This window comes from Syngnathus floridae, chromosome 1 (genome assembly GCF_059516105.1).
Source record: "Syngnathus floridae isolate MCC-2025c chromosome 1, RoL_Sflo_1.0, whole genome shotgun sequence".
NCBI lineage: Eukaryota > Metazoa > Chordata > Actinopteri > Syngnathiformes > Syngnathidae > Syngnathus > Syngnathus floridae.
This window is the reverse complement of record NC_142413.1, coordinates 22827119-22840902: the sequence shown is the minus strand read 5'-3', so window position 1 is coordinate 22840902 and position 13784 is coordinate 22827119. Positions and strand designations below refer to the sequence as shown.

Genomic DNA, 13784 nt, shown 5'->3' with positions numbered 1-13784 from the left:
TGTTAACCGGCAGATTTGCTCCACAATAGTTTTTACATTTACAATACATACGAACAAAAAGCCACAAGATACTTGTGATGCTCCAGTGATAATCGAAGCAGATGCAGATGCCAAATCACTTAGGAGGATGGCCACAAAAACATTTCAAATGAGTACAGTTTAAAGCAGGGCTCTCAAACTCCAGTCCTCGAGGGCCCCATTCCTACATGTTTTCCAAGTTTCCCTTGTTAAACACACCTGATTCAATTATCAGGCTCCTGCAGAACGTGAAGATGAACTGATCATTTGAATCAGGTGTGTTTAACGAGGGAAACTTGGAAAACATGTAGGAATGCGGCCCCCGAGGACTGGAGTTTGAGACCCCTGGTTTAAAGGTAAAGGTTTTGCGATGAAACAACAACTTGGCGAGACAATGGTTGCTGGCAACTGGCCGGATAGTTAATTCCAACCTTGGTGTATTTACATGACGCCAACACACACACATTGAGGGTGTGCAGTTCACGCGTGTTTGCAAATGGATCGCAGCCAGGTGAGCTGTTGCGTGTTTCATATGACAGTTCATCTCTCTGCTTGTGGGCATTCAATTAAGAGAGATCACACAATTATTGGTGATAATGACAATGGATAAAGGGTGAGGCGAGGCCCTGCTCAGTGCAAGTGAGGCAGTCCTCAGTTCTGCCTGACATCACTGCCAAGCCACTTGCTGCTAGGGAAAGAGCTACTGATACTTGTATGAGTGCTCCTCAAGCTCAACATTGCAACTACTACGAATTTAAGACTATTAAGAGTTCCAAAAATGCCTAAAAAATAAATTTCTTATTATTATTATTATCTTGAAAACGTTCTTGCAAGTGGAGGAGCGAATGTTGACAAAGGCAAACTGTTAAGCAGGCGTGACTTTCTTAAAGACTCGCTCATTTTCTTTCAATGGATGAAGAACAGTGAGGTCAGCCATGTAGTCAGTAATTAGCCTCACACACAAACGCATTCATACACCCCCCAAAGCACCGGAGGTGCTTCCTTTTTTTTTTCCTGGCACATACATTACCCATTTTAATGCAGTAGATTCATTCCGCACGCAAATTAGCGCAATTAGCGGCCTCATTAATTGGGTCCAAGGGAAGTAATATTTTAGACGCAGTGATGCCTCATTAAGTCACTTGAGCTAATTGACTGATGGTATAAAAGAACCATGTGGACCAGGGAAACCCTTTTAATGTAAGTAACTTTTTTAATACAACTTTTTTAACGTAAATAACTTTCATAGGCAGTGACGTATCGTCGTGCCAATGCCAGCAAGGGCGCATGTACGGAATGTGACTCACGATGCAGAAAGTAGATGGAGGGGGGGTTGGATTACAAAATCGAACCCTTTCCATCATGGGTGTAACAACCATGACACATGTCTTGCATTAGACCCCATTTTCTTCACAGAGAAGTCCTCAATTACAAACAAATACAATGACAGCTTGAAGAAGTGAAAAACAAATGATTATCTGGTACTCACTAAAATATTGCTTTGCGTCATTCATTTTCTGGCAAACATGGCATTTTGGGAGACAGTAACAACAAAAGAGCTGTCTTTGTATTCCCTACGAGAAATTCTGGTCTAATAATAAGACCACATTTTTGGCCTGCTCAATTTTTTATTCTGGCCCACAGAGCATTTATGTGTTCATTGATGCTGTAGTATTTCTTGATGAATATAGCCTGACTATATCTAAAACTGATTAATTAGAATTTTTTTAATTTATCTAATTATATACTGGTACTGTAATTGGTCATATATATATATGTATATATATACATATATATGTGTATATATATATATATATATATATATATATATATATATATATATATATATATATATATGTATATGTATATATATATACATATATATGTATATATATATATATATATATATACACATATATATGTGTGTATATATATGGCATGCCGTTCAGGAAATTAATATTTGAATATATTGAATGAACTTCGGAATATATTGAATGAACTTCGGAATATATTGAATGAACCTTGAATATATTGAATGAACCTTGAATATATTGAATGAACTTCGGAATATATTGAATGAACTTCGGAATATATTGAATGAATTTCGGAATATATTGAATGAACTTCGGAATATATTGAATGAACTTCGGAATATATTGAATGAACCTTGAATATATTGAATGAACTTCGGAATATATTGAATGAACTTCGGAATATATTGAATGAACTTCGGAATATATTGAATGAAACTTGACTGACGTCATCATTGCCGCCATCTTGTACATGCATTTCGTTGCTGCCGCAATTATGAACCAGTCAGCTCGCAATATCGTGTCAGCTATTCTTAGCAATGATGACATTGTCAATGCACTGGCGAGTGCTTGTACCACCCAAAATCCCCCGGAGACACATGCCCAGCAATATAATACTTTGGACGAAGAAGTCCAGGCTGCTTTTAATCGGGGCAGACCTGGGCGCACAACAGACCAGGCTTCTGTTAATCATCGCAACCTCAGCTTGCCATCGACCTCACAGCAGTGCCCCACAACAATCTACGCCCGTTCACTAGAAAGGGCCCAAGACAGAAGAAGTAAGAATAGGTAGGGTTAATTTAAACCGCACGTTGAGCCGTGAATATGGTCCGTGAAAATATTGTCTGACATTAAACCGCCCCGATTAAAAGCAGCCTGGACTTCTTCGTCCAAAGCATGATATTGCTGGGCATGTGTCTCCGGGGGATTTTGGGTGGTACAAGCACTCGCCAGTGCATTGACAATTTCATCATTGCTAAGAATAGCTGACACGATATTGCGAGCTGACTGGTTCATAATTGCGGCAGCAACGAAATGCATGTACAAGATGGCGGCAATGATGACGTCAGTCAAGTTTCATTCAATATATTCCGAAGTTCATTCAATATATTCCGAAGTTCATTCAATATATTCCGAAATTCATTCAATATATTCAAGGTTCATTCAATATATTCCGAAATTCATTCAATATATTCCAAAATTCATTCAATATATTCCGAAGTTCATTCAATATATTCCGAAATTCATTCAATATATTCCGAAGTTCATTCAATATATTCCGAAGTTCATTCAATATATTCCGAAGTTCATTCAATATATTCCGAAGTTCATTCAATATATTCCAAAATTCATTCAATATATTCCGAAGTTCATTCAATATATTCCGAAATTCATTCAATATATTCCGAAGTTCATTCAATATATTCCGAAGTTCATTCAATATATTCCGAAGTTCATTCAATATATTCCGAAGTTCATTCAATATATTCCGAAGTTCATTCAATATATTCAAGGTTCATTCAATATATTCCAATGTTCATTCAATATATTCAAGGTTCATTCAATATATTCCGAAATTCATTCAATATATTCCGAAATTCATTCAATATATTCAAGGTTCATTCAATATATTCCGAAGTTCATTCAATATATTCAAGGTTCATTCAATATATTCCGAAGTTCATTCAATATATTCAAGGTTCATTCAATATATTCAAGGTTCATTCAATATATTCCGAAGTTCATTCAATATATTCAAGTTTCATTCAATATATTCAAGTTTCATTCAATATATTCCGAAGTTCATTCAATATATTCAAGTTTCATTCAATATATTCCGAAGTTCATTCAATATATTCAAGTTTCATTCAATATATTTCGAAGTTCATTCAATATATTCAAGGTTCATTCAATATATTCAAATATTAATTTCCTGAACGGCATGCCATATATATACATATATATGTATATATATATATATATATATATATATATATATATATATATATATATATATATATATATATATATATATATATATATATATATTAGTGTTATGGCAGCTGCTCGTGCGTGAAGCTGAAGCCAGGTTGTTGATATTTTTGTTCCCACATATTCGCATCAAAACAATGTAGATGTCACAAGAAACAATAGGCTGAGCATCCATTACACATTGTCAAATACTAATCCACCACTGACAGCTCTCAGCGTGGCTGCATGGTGCTGAAGTGTCTCAAGCCTTTCTTCTTCTTTTGATGGACTGCGTCCTTAGAGTCTACTCGGCCTCCCCTATCTGCCATATGGTGCGCTACCGCAAGAAAGGAGTTAAGTCCAACATGTCGAGAGGCTGTCATATGCGGCGCTAATTAAATGTTTTGAATGATGAAGCCACTAATGAGCAAAATGCAAAATAGAGGAAATACTGTAAGAGGGGCTTTAGGGATCCTACGCATATGCAGGTGGATTTAGATCTTATTCAATACAAATTTAAATAATAGTCAACACTGTGCACAATCCAATACAAGGGCTGTATGAAAATTTGCTTTTAGATAAACTCTTTTCTGTTTTTCAAATCTGTAGAGAATCAACTGAATCTAAAAGGTCTACACACCCCTGTTCAGAAATAAGTAATTACATTCAAACAAATGATAATGGTGTGAGCAGTAGCATATTTTTACCCCACTTTCCACCCAAAGCTTGAAGGTTATATACTGACAGCGACTGTTATCCTGAACTATTCATGATTTCTTACACTTTCTCTAAGGCCCCAGTTCCAGCTAAAGAATAACAGCCCCGAAGCATGCTGCCATGCTTCACTATAGGAATGGAGTTTTTTCAGTGATGTGCAGAGTTGTGGTTACAGTAAAAAACATCTTTTGGATTTTGACCAAAAAGTTCAACCTAGGTTACAATTTCCCCTCATGTGTTGGGGAAATTTTGTTATTGTCCAATGAAACCACTGTTGAACCTTTTAACCATTGATATTCTTTCATGGAAATTTTCAGAATTTCTTTAGGGGTGATGTAATGTGAAAATAGACCATCTCTGGTTTTAGATTTGAATATTCTCTCAGGCTTTTCTGTGTGGAGTTTGCTAAATCTAGAAGAATCTTTTGAAATCATTTGAAGCTAAAACCTCTCATCATAAATGAGCGTCATAAATGTGTCATGTTTTTTTCATTTTATCAAAATAGTTTTTCAATATTTTGCTGTATGTATCAGGAACATGTAAAATAAATACTGAAACAACAGTGAGAAAACTCAGTCACTATCAAACCTCGCACTATTGGCTGTGACTACAGCTACCACTAGATGGCGACAGCATAACACCCCTGCGCCATAATTCCCTGCAGTCTCTGGCGCTGCATTCACGTAAAAAAACAAAATAAAAATAACTCATATTGACGTTTTAAAAAACACAACTGCATGCCAGATACTGTGAAATTATATGAATACTGTTAATTTGCTTCCCAGTTTCTAGACATGAATCCAGCATTCATTAGGGAGGACTGACACCTCCAAGGGGCTCAGCGGTGGTCAGTAATCAGCCACCAATTAACCGAAACGCTAAAGATCTTATCATAACACAGCTCAGTTGACTTCCCAAGGGGATTACATCCCGCAAGATCCATGCCGAGGCAACCTGTGATGATCCGATCCAATCCATGCCTCCTGCTCTTATACGTGGAAATGTTCTCACTCATTTTCAAGACGCATTCAGTGGTCAGTAGGGAGCAGCATCACTCTGCTCTTTACGCCTTGCAACACTTTGCCCATTGACATTTTTGACCTTGTGAATTAAAGGTGCAATACAAAGTGAGGACTCTTAAGAAATCTGTCAATGCACATGAGACTTTTTGTTCCTTTACAAAGTGCATGACCTTCGTGTCTTAAATACGCACCCAGTCAGTAAAATGACTTAAAAAGGGAAACGCTTTGGCTTTCTTTCCTTGTCATCTATTGCAACGTCTTTGTCACATTTGACTGGCACGCCACACTGAGCTTATTCAGGGGGGAAAAAAATCAAATCGTCTGATAATTCAGTCTGTCACAATGGCGGTCAGAAGGTTATTCCGACAAGATTATGTCATTTGACACAGAGTGACAACCACAACCAACTTTAATTATAATCATCCAATCCCTGAAATTTCCTGCGAAGGATTGTTCATTAAGTTTCCGTATGGATTTTCTATGGTTGATTAATGTAATTGGATTGGAAATCAGCAATGTCTCAGTCTGAGCTGTTACTGATGGGATATTTTTATTTCTGCATCTCCAAGTCCAAGTTGTACATTTGTTTTTCAGAGAGCATAGAGAAAACAAGCGCCTGACTGCTACTTCACATTGGCGTGATCGCTCCTTTTAAAGTAGCTTTGATGAGAGAAAGAAGGTGCGACAATGGGATGGAATAAAGTTGACGTTTTGGGTGAGGCTTCTGCTTGGGTATGGAATTGTGCGTATACATGTGCGTGTGTGTGTTTGTGTGTGTGCATGTTTGTGCATGTGTTTGTGTGTGTGTGTGTGTGTGTGTGTGTGTGTGTGTGTGTGTGTGTGTGTGTGTGTGTGTGTGAGAAGCTAAAATAACAAACCATGACATCAGTTTCGAAACAGAAGCTTTTCTTTAAAAAAAAAAAAAAAGGATCTATTCAAAGCTGAATATTCCTTTTTTCCTATCTTTAATGATGTGCCCATCAGGGATGGAATTAGTTTTACTTTGTACTATTCTAAAGTAATTTACCCCCTTTTATACTGTCTGGCAATAAGGTATGTCACGTACACTCACCTGTCGAGTTATTGTTTGCGCCCAGAACGAATTAGAGTGACGTTATTTACTTTGGGATTTTTTTAAAACTTGGAAGTCAACCAAATTTAGTTGGATTATTGTTTAATAATCCTTATAGTGAGATGAAAGAATGACTAAAGGATTAGTAAAGGCAGCCATTATTATACTTCCTATCCACCCCAGTAGCCCTCACCTTAGTCACCCGGCCCCCACTAAGCGGAGGTTAACTTGTTGTTTTATCCGAGACATATATTCCCAAGACCGTGGTTAAACTGTATGACAATCATTAGCACCTTGTCCTTCATTGTGATCCTCATTTTGCAAAGTGCAAGTGGTAGAGCCGGGGGAGGCAAAGTAGTGATGTGGGAGCGAGCCTCTTGGCCGTAGAAGGGTTGAGCAGAGATGGATGAGATGGGTGCGGCATAGGTCAAGGTTGAGAAAGCAGAGGAGACTGGAGGAAGTGGATAAGAGGTTTGATGAGTGTGCTATTAACAACATTTAGAAAGGAAGAAGATCAACTAGCATGCACATAAATCCACGATATTGCTTTTCTATGCCACGCATTTGCTTTGTTGAAAGTCATAGTTTACAGAGCTCAACTCCCAGTAGATGTTGATAAACTTGACAAGAATAGCACTACAGTACGCCCCCATGCACCCACTCAAACACCCCAAAAGATAATTGCCTGTCTATGCCACAAAATAGCAGCAAAGCATTTTTTTTTAATTAGAGATGACTGGATATATGTAAAAAAAATATATATACGTATATATATATATATATATATATATATATATACTTTTGTATATGATGTATTACTTTTTTTTGCATATGGTATATTATTTTACGAAAGGGTGTCCTTTTTTTGAATGATGGTCTTGACCTGCAACACTTCACAATCAAGCCTCTTCCAGAGTAGGTACACCCTACCCTGTGGAGGAAATTTAAGGAATTTTTTTTTCAAACTGTTTTTTTTTTGTTCACCTGCATAGTTTGAAATGTTTCTCATCCAAATATTTAAGCCATCAGTAGGATTTCTGCATTAGATAGACATGTTAAATATGGATTGAAATACAGTCACATAACTCCTCAGTGTACATTACACATGCATATGTCCATGAGTTGCCCCGCTTCACATTCTGTATCTGATGGAGGGATTTCATTGAAGTTGTTTATCTCATGCTTTATGCACCTCACGATTTCATATGCACAAACTGAGCACCTAACAAGCTGCAGAGGAAGGTTATCCATTTCCACTTGAGGCAATTTTAAGGTAGTTAGCCAACATGGACACAGTTCAGCTACCTCCAGAGATCACGCACGACACTGTAAAGGGGGTCCCACAAGTGAAATCAAACTATTTTTTTCTTCAATTACATATATTTATGTAAATGAAGTAAAATAGTAATGTAGAAATGATGTATAATGTATTTTCTCCACGTAATAATAGATGAACACCTCAAACTCTGCAGTGGTGGTGAATAACAAACTTTCACCATATTTACTCGACCTTTTTGTCATACAAACCAAATAAAATATGGCAAATTATTTTTTTGTCTTCATATGGCTTTCCTGTTATGCAGCTTGTCTCGTCTCAGCCTTACTTGCCTTGGGCGGAACGTGAGTGGTAGGGGGTCGGGTTTGTCACTTGAACTAGTACTGTGGGAAACTGCAGAAAAACATGCCACTTTGAACAGAGCAGTGCTAAAGAGACACGCTCATTACCTACAACAGGAGACAACGAGGATCTCCTGTAGTTACTTCTCATTATATGACAGGCAAGAGATGAATTTCTTTGGCGAGGTGACCGGGGTCAACAAGAAAAAGATACAACGGTTAAGTGGAGAATGTGGAGTAGATTATAGCAGCATTTTAGGCTGTGCAACCTGATTGGATTGATCCGCAGTGTGTGGGGCTGTGCAACCTGCTTATTGTGCTCAACATGCATAATTTTGAATGATATGAATACATGAAAAAGTTATTATCCAGAAATTTACTTTAATACAAACTAACAACATTCAAAATAAATAGCTCTCAAACAGAAACCTTTTCCTGATAACTTCAAACTGTATAAATGAATATAAAACAATAAATAAGCAGAACATTTATTCTGTAATTTATGAACAACTCAACAGCACATTATGTGGAGACAGTCAGCCAACATTTTATATTTTATTTTATATATACCGTATTTTCCGCACTGTAAGGTGCACCTAAAAACCTCCAATTTTCTCAAAAGCTGACAGTGCGCCTTATAATCAGGTGTGCCTTATATATATGGACCAATATTGAGCCACCATAGCAGGCGTGTCCAAAGTCCGGCCCGCGGGCCAAATGCATATATCTTATATATGGACAAAGTTTTAAAATGGGCCATTCATTGAAGGTGCGCCTTATAATCCGGTGCGCCTTATATATGAACAAAGTTTTAAAATGGGCCATTCATTGGCGGTGCACCTTATAAATCCGGTGCGCCTTATAGTGCGGAAAATACGGTGTGTGTATATATATATATATATATATATATATATATATATATATATATATATATATATATATATATATATATATATATATATATATATATATATATATAGGTATCTAGGTACCTACCTATAGGTACCTACCTATAGGTATATATATATATATATATATATATATATATATATATATATATATATATATATATATATATATATATATATATATATATATATATATAAAAATGCAAGAAATGTCATTGTTGAGCTTACCTCGGACTTCCGACTTCCGGGTTGTTCTGACAGATCGTCGCTCTTCGGACACAAAGTATGGCAGCGGACCAAGAGGTATGTACGGCTTCGTGCACCAACTGCACCCTTCTCTTAGAGAGGTTGTCTCTGCTAGAGGGACGTGTCCGCCAGTTAGAGCTAAATAGTGCGATAACAGTAGTTGCGGCGGACACAGACGCGGGCTGTAGTCAGCCCGCTAGCCTGGTTAGCATTAGCCCCAAGCGGCTTACTAATCGCGATGAGCCAGGTAAGACGCATAGCCGTCCAAAGTCATCTCGGTCTACTGGCCCTCGCACTTTGGTCATAGGCGACTCCATTACCCGAAACATTACGCTTAAAAATCCAGCCACGGTAATGTGTATTCCTGGGGGCAGAGCACCCGACATAGAAGCTAATCTTAGGGAGCTGACTCGCAATAGGCCTAGTCAACAGCGTAGTTCCACCAACACTAGCTACTCGGACATAGTGATACACGTCGGCTCCAATGATGTTAGGATGAGACAATCAGAGATCACAAAGAAAAACATAGCGAGGACTTGTGATCTTGCCAGAAAGATGAGTCGGCATAGAGTATTTGTCTCTGGCCCCCTGCCTGGGAGAGGCACTGATGAGAGGTTTAGTAGATTAGTCTCCCTTAATCGATGGATGGCTGGGTTCTGTAAAAAGCAGGGACTGTATTTTATAGATAACTGGTCATCCTTCTGGGGCCGCCCCGACCTGCTGAGGAAGGACGGCCTTCACCCTAACCGTGAAGGCGCCTTCACTCTTTCTAGGAATATAGATTACTGTTTGAGCCTCTCATGACAGGTCACTCTAGAGCAGGCCAGGACACAGGTGATTAGAGACCACCTGTGAGGATGGGTTTGGAGTCTGTTAAGTTAAAGTTAACTAGCGCTAGGCTAGACTTTCAGCATACACATAGCTCCTCGTGTAGACTAGAGCGCGACAGTTTAAATAGTGCTGCAGTACACATAAACACACTTTCTACTGGGGTAGTAGACAAATCCAATCACTCCGTCCCGACCGGTCTTGCTGATGAAACGGTGCCTGTTTTAGACAACTTCACATGTGTAACAAATATTCGTCATCAAATTCCCACGGTCGTTTCATCCCACCGCCCTAATAAACTTTTGAGAGGCCTAGAGAACACAATTTTACTCGCATCCCGTTTAAAAATCCTTCGATAGATACGCACCCTGATCAAGCGATTACACTTAAATTCGGTTTTATGAATATTAGATCACTTCATACGAAAGCAGTTCTCGTTAATGACCTTATCACGGAACATAATCTAAACGTTTTTGGTCTTTGCGAGACCTGGTTAAAACCTAATGAACTGCTGCCACTTAACGAGGCCTCGCCTCCAAATTTTGTGAGCTCGCATGTGGCACGTCCTCGAAAAAAGGGTGGGGGTGTCGCCCTCATCTCAAATTCTGAGCTTAGATTTAGGCCTCGCTCAATTCACGTATTTAAAACATTTGAAGTTCTCATTGTGCGATCCACTGCGTTACCGTCATTCTATCTTGTTGTTATTTACCGCCCACCCGGGGCTTACTCTGGCTTCCTGGATGAATTTTCAGAATTTGTGGCTGATCTAGTGACAAATGCTGATAATATAGTTATCATGGGTGATTTCAACATCCACATGAATTCACCGTCAGAACCACTGACTTCGGCATTTCAAACTTTAATCGATACGTTTGGTTTTACGCAAGCTGTACAGGCAGCAACGCATAAGAATGGAAATACCTTAGATCTGGTATTATCCCGGGGACTAGCAACCTCAAATATAGCAGTACTGCCATACACTACTGTTCTGTCTGATCATTTCTTAATAAAATTTGAAATTTTAGTTCCTTGTCAAAGACAAGAGAGCAATCAGAATTATAGCAGCCGTAATTTTAACTCCATGACTGCAACTGCGCTATCTGAGTTACTGTCGCCGGCAACCGCCATGTTTCCCGCATACAGCGGCTCTATTGATAATCTTACAAATGAATTCAATGCGACATTATTAAAAGCCATCGACTCTGTGGCACCGCTACGTCTGAAAACTCGCCGTAGATGGCCAACTCCGTGGTTCACAGATGAAACACGCACGTTTAAACAATTATGTAGAAAGCATGAGCGCAGATGGCGTTTAACCAAACTTGAGGTTTTCCATCAGGCATGGAAGGACAGCCTCCTGAAATATAAAGATGCGCTTATTTTAGCAAAAACTCGTTATTTTTCGCAAGTCATTAATCTTAATAAAAACAGTCCTAAATACCTATTTGATACAGTGGCAAAGCTAACTCTGCGCCAGCCAACCCCCGATAGCTCCTTCCACTCAGCTGACGAGTTTATGAAATTTTTTGCTCAAAAGATTGAGTCCATTAGGGACGAGATCAAGAATACCATTCCAATCGCTACGCCGGTTACTAGCGCTGGGGATCATGCAATAACCCTCTCAAATTTTAAAAGCGTGTCCCTTGAAATGCTTACAAAATTGGTTAGTACGGCTAAACAAACAACATGTTTACTCGACCCGCTTCCAGCCAAACTACTTAAAGAATTATTTCCAATTTTAGGACCGTCCGTCTTAAATATAATCAATCTGTCTGTTTCCTCTGGGATAGTGCCAACAGCCTTTAAAACCGCTATTATTAAACCGCTACTTAAGCGAGCAAATCTTGACCCGGACTGTCTCAGTAATTATAGGCCAGTTTCAAACCTCCCATTCATAGCAAAACTTCTCGAAAAAGTAGTAGCGCAGCAGCTTATTGATTACATGGTCGCTAATAATCGATATGACTCTTTTCAGTCTGGTTTTAGAGCTAATCATTCTACAGAGACAGCACTTGCTAAAGTGACTAATGATCTCCTCATAGCTATGGATTCAAATACGTCGTCTGTATTGTTACTACTCGATCTTAGTGCTGCCTTTGACACTGTAGACTTCGATATTTTATTAGGGCGTCTTAAAAGTTGTGTTGGTATCTCAGGGTCAGCACTAAGCTGGTTCAATTCCTATCTATCAGACAGGACGCACCGAGTGGTCCATGGCAATACGTCCTCTGAGCTTTATAATGTTACGTGTGGTGTCCCACAGGGATCGGTACTCGGACCGATTTTATTTAATATTTATATGATTCCGCTTGGGGACATAATACGTAAATATAATATTAGCTTTCAATGCTACGCGGATGACACCCAATTATATATGCCGTTATCGATGACAGATCCGCGGGACTGTTGTAATCTCGAGGCGTGCCTTGCGGAGATCAAGCAATGGATATCTCTCAACTTCCTTCGTCTTAACCCAGATAAAACTGAGATGTTGATAATTGGTCCTACTCGTTATCAACACTTATTTAAGGAAACCACTATAACTATAGATAACCGTACTATCACTCAGAGTGAGACGGTAACTAATCTCGGGGTAATATTTGACCAAACGCTCTCCTTTCAAAAACACATTAAGAATATAACCAGGATTGCGTTTTTTCACCTTCGTAATATTGCTAAGATTCGTCCTATCCTCTCGACCGGGGATGCGGAAACTATTATACATGCGTTCGTCACGTCGCGCCTGGACTACTGTAATGTATTATTCTCTGGTCTTCCTAAGTCCAGTATCAAAAGTCTACAGTTAGTGCAAAATGCCGCTGCGAGGCTGCTCTCACGGTCAAGAAAATTTGATCACATTACCCCAATATTAGCCAAATTACATTGGCTCCCAGTCCAATTAAGATGTGACTTCAAGGTTCTTCTACTAACCTATAAATCACTGCATGGCTTAGCGCCTTCATATCTCGTCGACCTAGTCGTTCCTTATGTTCCGTCTCGTAACCTTCGTTCGCAAAACGCTAGTCTTTTAGTTACACCGAGGGCCAAGAAAATGTCTGCAGGGTCTAGAGCATTCTCTATTCGGGCTCCAGAGCTTTGGAATGCCCTACCAATGGATATTAGAACTACTACCTCAGTAGAAACATTTAAGACACGTTTAAAGACACATTTCTATGAGATGGCCTTTAACTAACTTGTAGTGGCCGATTTGGCCGGAGTTTGTTTTGTTCTCTCTGCCCACCCCCACCCCGGCTGGGGAGGGGGTTAGGTGGCTCAAAAGCTGCTAGCTGCTAGCTGGATTCTCGGGGACCAATTCAAGATGAAGAAACTGCAGCTCAACCCCCTTGAAGACACTGCCAGGACAGTCGCGGCACCTCCGACATCCATTTTTTCATTGATTTTCATATTATGTATTACTTGTGCCCTCTCTGCATCCATTACAACCTGGTGATCCTGAAAGGGGGATCCTTCCATCTGTGGTCCCTTCTCAAGGTTTCTCATTTTCCCCTGGCAAGGGTTTTTTGAGTTTTTCCTTGCCCTTTTGGGAGCTTAAGATCAGGGGATGCTTTGAGAA

General features: G+C 39.1%; 1 long non-coding RNA gene across 1 annotated transcript in view; it reads left to right on the top strand.

Moving 5' to 3' along the window:
• Positions 1-428: 428 nt before the first annotated feature.
• The window catches only part of LOC148404644 (uncharacterized), a 32715-nt gene continuing 19359 nt past the window's right edge, over positions 429-13784 (top strand). The window contains exon 1 of the long non-coding RNA XR_015861517.1: positions 429-529. This is a non-coding gene — a long non-coding RNA (uncharacterized LOC148404644). The remainder of the gene's footprint in view (positions 530-13784) is intronic.